We start from the raw sequence: 11,313 nt of genomic DNA on the forward strand, positions 1-11,313 counted from the left end.
CTCAACTGTGCATTAGTCTTCCTTTAAATTGAATTAATGTAATCTGTTTAAAAAATACTGTAAAGTAGAAAATATTATAATCTAGATCAATCCCTTTACCACTTTAGTTCTTTATAAAGCTGCTATCTCTGAGGAAGTAGAAGCATCTACAGAAATCCCCAAATCTGTTCCCTGAATCTTTTCTCATTTGTTTCTCCTCAATGACACCTCAAAGTCCATAATTTGTGGAGTCCCAAAGATGTCCTGCTCTTGGGGGAAAGTCAGCTGTCTGTTTTTTTTTTTTTTTTTTTCTTTGTCCCAGCCAGGTCCATCAATTTCTTTGTGAGGCTGAACTGACATTTGCTGAAAGGGAAGGAGCTCATGACTCTTTGCACTGCACATCCCTGGAAGCTTCCTTAGGCAAGAATGAGCAAAGTCTCTCTGTCTTTCCTGTCACATGACAGACCATCGTGTCATTAACCTTCAATTCAGATGATCAGTACCCAGCAGAAATGAGCTTACTGCAGCAGTTTATGCCTCTCCCTTTAGCAGAAGTCTGCATCAGGTGGGCACTGCTTTGCTGCTGTGGTGGAGACACAGCTGATCAAGGTGATGGCTCCAGAACTGTGCACACCTAAATATATAAACCATGGGTTCCTCACATTTTTTTTCTTTATGTTCCACTGCTAATAATATATAAATAAATCTATACATCTATGTATAAATCTATAAATCTATTCATTTTCATAAAATGGTTCTGACAGATCACTGAAATGATAACCTGTATCAGTAACCAGCAGAAAATCAAATTCCAATGAAGTGACCTGTATACTTTTTTTTTCTCTTTTTACTTTATCTTCCTTATAAAAATTGTATTAGCCAAGGACCAAGTGTTGTATGTGTGGTAACTTTGATTTTTGCCTTCTGCAGTTTTGTTTCATAAAGCTGAGGCAAAACTTAAGACTATTTCATTTCTAATTCTTGTATGTTCAAGTTGCATGCAGAACATCCTCGTTGATCTATTTCTCTTCCTGTTTTTCATCCACACCTGTACTGACTCTATTAAGAGGTTTTTTATTAAGCTTTAAATTTTCACTAGTATGTAAGACCACACTTTCTTTTCAGCCTTATTATTTTGTGCTATAAGAAGCACCTGAAGCAAGTATTATATATTCATTGAACCCTCAGGAGCAAGGCATATTTCAAAGGAAATACCTGCAGTGTCATAATTTTCCATAGCTTGTTACTTTAATTCAACTATTTCCCTCTCTTTTAACCAGAAAGCTCAAAAATTCCCATAGTTTTCAAGGAAATTTCAGCCACTGCACATAGGGTTTGGAAGAAGCTGTGTGCATGTGTGCATGTGTGTGTGCATCTGTTGTAAATACAGAGAATAAGCCAGAAGCTGATAGTCTTAATATAATAACATAACCAGCTTAATTGTGCCTTGACTGACATGACAGAGACTTGCGATAATTCTCATGCCAGTATTACTGACACAGATTTTTTTTTTTTTTTTCTGTAGAGACATGTAGAGAAAATGGAGATAAATTGTTGCCCTACATGTCAAAACTGCATGCTGATGTTCTCTGGTCTATAAAGTGGGCAGGGAAACATATATGTTGAATGACTCTATCAAAATTAAAATAGATATAAGCAAACATTTAATTTAAATGGACTTTTATTAGAGAGATCTACCAGAAAGCTTAATGAGGGGTTTTTTTATGACTAGCTGTAGTGCTGTTAGAAGCAAGAGACAATGATTATTGGGGGGAAAAGGGAGAACAGCAACAAAGTAATGACACTGAACATCACTGTTGCATCCTTCAATAAATCCAGAGTCCAGGTGTTAAGAGAAGAAAGCCTGAAGGACTTAAGCAATGAAGCAAAACTACAAAGACAAAATTATTCTCATGCAAAGAACTCATAGGATGTGCTGTAAAACCAGCTTGCTGGCCCATGAGCTTTTCTTCACTGATCTCAAACACAAAGGTTTCAGAATGTGGAAATAAGCATACTCCTTTAGAATAAGTATAAAATTGTATACATCAGGAGAATCAATAAGAATATCCCATAAAATCGTGAAAAACTAGCAAGGAATAGCAAGTGCAAAAAGTAATTCCATATGTATATAAGCATTAAGAGAAGGAGCAAAAAAAAATGGAATGTTTCAGTTCAGCAGACAAGAAAAGCAATAACAAATTGCTATGTAAAATCTTAACTATTTAATATATTTATTCATTCAAGTGAGAAAGGAGAGGTTTCTGGATACAGCAACAAAAAAAAATATCTGAAATTAATGACGCTGGGAGTGAAAATAATCTGAAAGCGAAGGAGCATGCATGTTTGTCTCAATTTTATTTGTCCTTACATATCCGTTTAGGGCTGCCATTGAATTGCCCTGTCTTGTAAGGGCATTCCTCTAGTAAAGCAGATGAGTGTGGAGGTGCAGCAGTCCTTCAGAGATTCTTTCAGGATTACCAAAATCCAGTCATGATAGTGTGAGTCACTGTGGCAGACAATCCCTAAACTACCATGTGTGAGTACCAATACTGTTTTCTAGGTGGGAACTAAACCTTTGTTTCCAGAATAATGGTTCAGCTTGGAAAAATTACTGTGAAACATTGTGGAATATGTATTGGTGCCAAACACTTTCAAGAGCTCTCAGGAATGGTTAGAAGCAAACAAACTGGCTGCAGGGGTAGAGAGCTAGCCTAGGTGGATCATAAAGTTTCCCTGTAGCCTTTTTTTCCCTGGTTTTCTAAACATCTTCTTTTGATGTACATCCATATGTTGTTTGCAATCTAAAAGGAGGGTCTACAATTCCTTATATGTAATTCCCTGACAAGAAAAATGCAAGCAACAAACTTCTCAGATCGAATGAAGGTATGATCCAGACTATTATTGCTTTTATACATGTCTCACTCGTGGTATTCTAGCCCTGACCAACTGTGCATCAGTTCTTTACACAGTTGTCTAAATAACATTTGGAGTGTCATAACTGTGTCAAGGTTTTAGTGTACTTACTGCTAACAAAAGGTGCAAGTCACAGGGTTGTTCTGAATAATCTTTAAGACTGGTTCCACTCCACATGCAGTGTATCTTAATAATATTTGGTATGAATTTATTGTTTTACTAGAGAATGTACATGAACACAAAAAGTTCATTAAAAAGTACTTAGCAGTGTCATTTTTCTGCTATTAGCAATGCAGTTAGAGTTCTAACTTTTATGTCTTCTAAGGGAAAAACTTTCTCTAGTGTATTTTTAAACATACTGAAAAAATCAAACGGTCAAGCAGAAGCAAAAATTTTCTTCATACAAGACAAAGTCAAAGTGAACCCATTCTAGGAATAAAACAGCCCAAAGTTAATAAAGAGCTTTCTTGTTCCATACCTATTATATTAAATACATGTTTTAATTAATCTCATCATATAGTTAAATATTTGGCTCCATTAATTAAATAGTAATTACATGTAAGATAAAACATAACTTAGATATAATTGCTTTATAAACTCTGTGTGCCTTGTTCAGAGTTACTGTCAAGGTACTATAAAGAATTCCAGGATATCAAATAAATATATCTCAAAATATTTAATAGATCCATTTTTCAAAGCATATGAAACATCAAATGTCACCTCTACTTAAAACAATTATATTATTTTCAGTATACTTTCTCTAAAATTTAAAATGTATGTGTGTTTATATATATATCCTTGTGATGATGCACTTCTGTACATTTTGTAGTTGAAAAGTTTTTTTTTCTGACACTAAATTTTATTTTTACCCTAAAGAAATTTTACTTTTACCCCCTACTTTTACTTTTACTTTTACCCTAAATTTTACTTTTACCCTAATTTTACTTTTACCCTAAAGGATTTTTTTTCTGCCATTAAATTTTACTTTTACCCTAGAATTTGTACTTTTATACAACTTAAAAATGGGTGGGACAAAAGGTTTGATTTATATATAAAAGAAAAATAAACCAGACATTTTATTTTGCCACTATTTCATTATTATTTGATGCAAAATTTTTATGGTAACTGTATTAAAAGCCATAACTGGAAAATCACCCTTATCATGCTTCCAGGAATGCTAGTTCATGGGCAACATCACCTTCATTATTTAAATCACAAAGTGGTTGTATTTGCATAGGCTTATTTTTACTTTGTAAACTGCTTTTTCATTTAGATAGTTTCAAAGATAGTGGTTTTGTCATAGGCATCCCTAAGAGCACAAGATTTAGATTTGATACACATGGAAAAATACAAATAAGCAAAAGACTCATGGGAGAGCTGTCATACATCAGAATATTTCTGAATTTACTTTTTGAAAATTTATGCAGATATCTGCATACATTTTATCTGCATGGTAAGAAGAAATATAATTTTTAAAAAAACATTATTAGGGAGGAAAAAAAATTAATTATTTATTTTGAAGGAGTTTATCTCTTATTATGGCAGCTGCCTGGCATCATTTTTCACATACTAAGTAGTGAAGGAATACCTGGTTACTATTGAGGAGTTTCTAATATTTCTTTAGATCAGTGTCTGTGTTAACAGAAAATAAAATTCCTAACTAGGTTATCCAGAATACAAAATTTGTTTTATTAATTGTGTGTTTCTTTATAAGTAAAGTATTTTCTAACATAGCATCCATCGTTCTACTGCAGCAAATAACTTCAAAACACAGGCACAATACAAATTCAATTTCACTCAAGATATAAAACACTGGGTATTATCTTCTGCTGCAGCAGGGCCATCTGGAGCTGGTTGTCCAGGACCATATTCTGGAGGTTTTGACTATCCCTCAGCTGGGAGACTCTACCATCTCCCTGGGTTACCTTTGCGAGTGTTCATCCACTCCTCTCACAGTGGAAAAAGTGTTTCCTGATTCTCAAAAGGAAACTTCTCTATCTCAGTTTGTGTACATCGTCTCTGTCACTGGGCACCAGTAGAGTGGCTCTCTTTAAAGGTTTCATCCTCTTTGCACCCCCTTTTCAGGTACTAATACAGGTCTCTCGGTCTTTTTTTTTTAATTGGAGAGATGCCCAGAAATTTCCTTATTTTTCAATAGTTCCTTGCAGAACTGTCTCCAGTCTGTCCATGTCTGTCTTGTACTGAGGAGCCCAGAGCTGGACACAGTCCTTCAGCTGTGGCCTGCCTAGTGCTGAGCAGAGGGGAAGGATCACTTTCCTCTACATGCTTGCTAAGCTTTGCCTAGTGCAGTTCAGGATACCACTGACCTTCTTCATGGCAAGGGCTGTTGCTGGCTCATGTTTAATCTGGTGTCTACCTGGATGCCCAAGTCCTTTTCTTCCAAGCTGCTTTCAAACTGGCTACCCACCGGTATAGAGGCTTATGGTATCATAATTGAAAGTCTACAGTTCCCAGACCTTTTGCAAATTCAGTAAGAGCATGCAGATAGATATTGAAATTTAATCATGGAGTATGTATGAGTATACAGAATACTCTGCTTTCAAAGATCAAAAGCATCAGTGTTTTGTGTAATGGGATTTAATATAGGGCTGAAAGTAGGTTTTCACCATGGTATTAATATTGAAGTTTCTACCCTAATTCTACTACACATTTATACTTTTTTTCAATTGCATCAAAACCCGCAAACAATATATATTTCTAATGTATTGTAGAGTGCTTTATTTTCTCCCTGAACAGTGCAAATTCCTGTATATCACAAAAACTAATAAATACTTTTGCTGAAAAATCCATGCCAGTAACAGAATCCCTGAAGGATGTTGTACTTGATAATTCTTATGGGTCCCTTCCAACCTGAGAGATTTTACAATTCTATGATATGATATATTGTGAATACTAAAACCTTGCCAAAACTGTTATAGTCTAGTACTATTTGACTGGGATGTCCTTCTGCATTATGTGTTAGTGTTCCAGGTTTCTGTTTTTCACTCCTGGTGTCTATTCATCAACTGAAAATCAAGTGAGAAGGGCATTATCTGTGGCTATTGCTTCTCTTGTTCTCTTCTTTTCAAAACTGCTTCTCTTGTTTTGCTTATATCAGCTTCCTTAGTCAACTTTAGAGAGGAGAAAGTATCCTGGAAAGCTTCAGTAGACATAGCTCAAGCAAGGCAAGACCAACACTGTGGCACTGGAACCAGTGCTGTAGCACTGAATGTCAGACTGTGACACAGGAGAGGATTGCTAAATCTGCAGTCAGCATGATATGGTTGATGAGCCGAAATAAAAGTGAATTCAGTGCTTGTTAACTCTGCATTATACTGCTCTAATGTTTCCCTGAGACATGTACATACACACACATGTTTTTCATTCCAGAAAATCCTCTAGTAGAAAAGTTATTGACTGATCTTCACCATACTAAAAGCTGAACATTTTTACATTTAAGATTTACTAGTAAGTGCAAAGTGTTCCTATGAATAATTTAAGCTAAACCATACCTGTCAAAATAAATAAATGAAGTACACTTCACATTGTCTTACTCTGGTATTATTGTGTGTGTTAACTTCATTTATGTTTTAGAAGCATGACTAATCTCTGTGTGGTTTAAAGGAATGAGCAAAAACATCTGTTACAGGACTCCAGAAGTTACTAGTTTTGCAGCCAGCAATTCACGTACCAATTCCAAAAATAAAAAAAAAAAATCATGAAGAGAAAATCTATGTTTTTGCATATATTATTGTGTTTGGTTCAGGGCTTTGGTCATCTAAAATAATTACCAGATGTAAGAATGTGTTTTCCCTGAAGGCACTCTCTGCATTTGGTACTCTCATGGGTTTAAAAGTACAACAATAGATCTGAATACCAATCGGTATCTCTGTTGGCTAATAATGTGTTCACAGACACAAAAAATGAGGCAAGAAGTGAGTAGGTAAATTATCCAAATAACTAACAGCCTGTAGGAAAAAGGCATTGAGCCCAGCCTGCACTGGTTTCTGCAGGTACATCCCTTACTTCTTCTCTATAAAAAACTGGTGTTCAGCAATAGAGTAAATGTTCATTATGGAACTGTATTAAATGATACTGTCTTAAAACTACTTAGAGTTTTCAGGACAGTGTCATTCTGAAGTTATGTAATCCTTCAAACTAGTATCTGATGTGTTGGTGATCTTGATGCAATTTTAGACTCAACTGTAAACTAAAAAGAAAATTTCCATTTACAAACAGTACGCTCTTGGATGAGTACTGCCATGTTTAAACAAAATAGTAAATTTCATACCATCAATTTAAAATAACGATGATGGAAGACATTTAAAATCTCATTCCTTATATGTGTTTTTGCTCTGTTTCAACCACATGGGATATTTTTTTGCTCTTGAAGTTACTTTTTTCCGCTTAAAAAAATATCCTAATATTTTATTTTGATGATATGTTCATTGTGCTCACTGACTTAAACAGTCTCCATTCTGACTCTCTTGTCATAGTAGAGTCTGTGATTTATCTGTTTTCATATCCCTAAAGATACAGCCTTAACTGAGTGGTCTCTTGCATAATCAGACTGGCTTGGAGTTCACTAAATGTAATCTTACACTCTGTATCTCAATTAATCTTGCAGACTGTGGCTAATCACATCCCCACCGGGCAGGCTCACATATCTCACCAAGCTGGATTATTAAAATCCATATTTCACGTTAACAGCCATGTGTGTGAGATTAGTTTCTAAGTAGTAATGCACCTGCCATAAATACCTCATATCTGGTATCTTCTGAAATACTGCTGCTGTCATCGATGAAAAAGCATGATGTGCATTCAAAACTAGTTTATGTTTCTTTTTTATGGGCAAGTGATTTTTTTCTTGATTCCTTTCCTTTGTTCTGATATATCTGAAAATCTATACAGCACAGACTGCAATGAAGATAGAACCTGGGAAAAGATATATTCTGGAAGGACTGATAGAAGAATATGATTATATTAACTTTATTAATTTTTTATCTTTTCAAGTAAAAGCTTAACTGAGAAAACCTGCATTAATTTAGGTTCATACCATTAGACATACATTAAGGACTAAATTCCATTTTACAGCAAAACTTTTTAAATCTGGAGTAACTCCAGTAAGCTCAGTTGGTCTAGAAATTGCCTTAGCATTGTCATTTTGCTAATTACATCCTGGGATAAAACACTTTCCGTCCCATCAGTAGACTGTTAGCAGATGATCCAGACACTGAATCTTGAAGTTTCAAGTCTCTTGGGTCTGTAAAGGCAACTGATGCTATACTTCAAGCTCAATACTTTTAAAAGGAAGAATTTCTGTTTAACTCCCTGTATTCCTCAATACAATTGCTGCACTAATGCCTGGGGTTTGCAGTAAAGACCAAGCAGACTTTTCTCTGAACATTGCTTAAAAGTTATCTTTGGTTTAACGGGACATAAGAGTTAAAAGTGTACAGCTACAAGTAAATAGGCTTTGCACAGAATTGCTGAATGTGATGATGCTTTACTTAAAGGAAATAAAATAAATTAGGATGTTTATTATTTTCCCAATGCATTGCTCCTTAATTTAACTTCTCATTCCTATGGGAGTGTGTCAAGGTCTCGCTGCATTCAGGCAAGTAGTGTTTGTCTTACAGCTGTCTGGCAGAGACATCTCTGGCTGACTCTTGGGATTGATGGGCACCATGCCTGCCCTTTCACAACTTTCCAGGCTTCCTGTCAGGTGAATGTTTGAAAAGCCTCTGCTTGGAGCTCACAGATTCTTGACAGACAAAACTGCTGTTCTGGTGATTTAGAGCCTGATTGCTCCATTTTTTCTAACAAGCAAAAGCTGGTTTAGAGCAGCTACATTTCACTGGTGTGTTCATTGATCAGTGTTGATGTATAGTCCCTGGAATTTTGAGGTAGGGAAGAAGTGGAGAAGGAAAGGGGCTAGATACTCCAATCATAATCTGTAGTCTTGTTAAGAACCATATAATAAAATTATAAGTTCACCAAAATATGGCAGGCTGTATCAGTAGACTCTTCAACTCAAATTTATGCAGAATTTTCCTGAAATAATCGCTCATTCAAATGTAGATTTAAACTGACAAAAAAACATAGTCAAAAGGTTTCTGTTTACATGGCTTTCAAATATCCTTCATGTCTATCTGTTACTAAATAACCATGCTGAAATAATTTGGTTTTAAGAATTTAAAATTATGATAAGAATGAGATTATAGCAAGACAGCAGAAAAATAAATGATTGTTTAAAAATTCAGTACCAGTTGATGATCATGCGTATATTCAGCAGCATAATTTCAAAGGTATAGTTCAAATATGGTGGACGTAAGAAAAATGGTGGATGTAAAAGAAAAGTAATTGGAAAATGACAGTCACTTATGAATTATACATTCCCAAGTCCGAAAAAGCAGCTGATTGTGCCATATATTACGTATGTCACAGTTACAGTTTTGAAGTTTCATTTCATAATGTGTGTTATACTGAATTTTGTGTAAGAGTAGCTGTCCATTTTTAAACTTTTCTAAACACTGTTTTATTTTTAAATTACAAGTCCCTCACAAGCTGAAAGAGTTATTTGGATTTATTGTTGCTTATCTTTTGAAAACTTTTATATGAAGTCATATCAGTCACAAATTGCTGCTAAGGTTTTGAAGCACATCACAGAAAGTGGCAAAATGCATCAAGACAAATCAGACACCATGCTTCTCAGTAACTGCTGAACACTCTCCAGAGACACACAAACAAGAATAAGAAATATGCTTCAAGACCTGAGGTCAAGTGCTTTACCTAAGAAATACATTAATCCCCTGGAGAAGTGCTGCTTTGAGAGTTTAATTTCTTGTAGGCAATAGAAGTAAGTAAGTAAGAAGAAGTAAGGAAAACAAAAACCAGCAAAAGCTGTTTTTTGCTTATGCATCCATTGACATAAAATACCAGGAAGTTATAATATTGTCAATAATATAGCAGTTCCAAGGAGCCTGTTGTGCTGGGCATTTTACTAATTCAGAGCAAATAACTCGTGTGAGGAATTTATCACCCCAAAATCTGTATTCAGCAGGAGAGCAGACCAACTGCCTTATCCAATTGAGAATGATAACTGCATAGGGTTTTCAGATCTGGACAGAAGTAACTGAAACCTCATATTTATAATTTTTATACAAATTATTCTGAAATACAAATTTTATGTGCCTCCTAGCCAGCTACTCAGGTTTTTCCATTTCTTTGCAAAATATTTGTCAAGTTATTATTTGATTACTTTTCAGTATTTAAAACCTGAAACACACTGTGGTGATATTACAAGCTGTTAGGTCTCTGATCAGTGCTGGATTTCAGATGGAATAGGTCACAGCAAAGTAACTGACCAAATAGGTGCATGTCGTCATATTTGCATAAAGAGCTAGATTGGTATTGGGACTCAACACATTTTTAATCTTAATTGTCATTAATGACTATATTCAATTGCACATAAAGGTGATCTTGCTTCTTTCTCTAACAGTTTTTGGCTGTTTGGTCATGAAATTCCTTCTCTAGGTTTGAGACCCTTCTACATGCAGAGCATGATCAAATGTGTTGTTAGTATCAAATCCATGTTAACCACTGTTAGAAGCAAGGAAAAACAGTACTTTAAAGCTTTAAATTTTAAAAATTTTAATTATTAAAATCTTTTCATCCACTGACTGCCTTAATTTGCATGAAATATGTGAAGACTAGCATTTTCTTCAATGTACTGCATTCATTTGCTTCAAATTACATATAAGGCAACTTAACAGAACAAAACAATCTACAGAACAATTATAATTCTAAATATATACTATTTGATTTTTAAGAAAACAGTGTTCAGCATAAGAGGGGATACTAGTGCCTGAGGAAGAAAGGGATAAATTAGAAGACTGTTTCTTCACTAGCAAAATATTTTTACCCACAATACCTTCTGAATGCCTTATATCCACTTTCAGGTAACAGTTTCCCCTTGCACTTTCAAAATATAGATCGTCTAGCTTTAGCTGGAGATAGAGGAAAGAGGATTAGATGTGCTAATGGTTTGCAGCAAAGAAGCAGAAAGAAATGTTAGGGTAAACCCCAAAACCACCTAGAGCATTCTCAAAAACTGCCACTCAAATCTGTACAGAATAGACTTCCCATCATCAGGGAGCTTGCAGAGAGAACACAGGAGTGCTACATTTTACTCTTAAACTGTTAATTTCTATGAAGTAAATTAAGTGAATGTGCAAAAACACAAATAAATTCAGAGTTTCTTGAATAAGTGAATGAGCTGTTTTTGAAAAGAATCTAGACTCCTGCATTTTCCTATTAATGCCATAACCAAGAAGCTTTCTTATTTTCTCTCGTCTGCTTGAAGAGTTCCCAATTAATTACCTAGAGAAGATTTGATCAGAAAACCTGAGGGAAACA

Source organism: Vidua macroura, chromosome 2 (genome assembly GCF_024509145.1).
Source record: "Vidua macroura isolate BioBank_ID:100142 chromosome 2, ASM2450914v1, whole genome shotgun sequence".
Classification (NCBI taxonomy): Eukaryota; Metazoa; Chordata; class Aves; order Passeriformes; family Viduidae; genus Vidua; species Vidua macroura.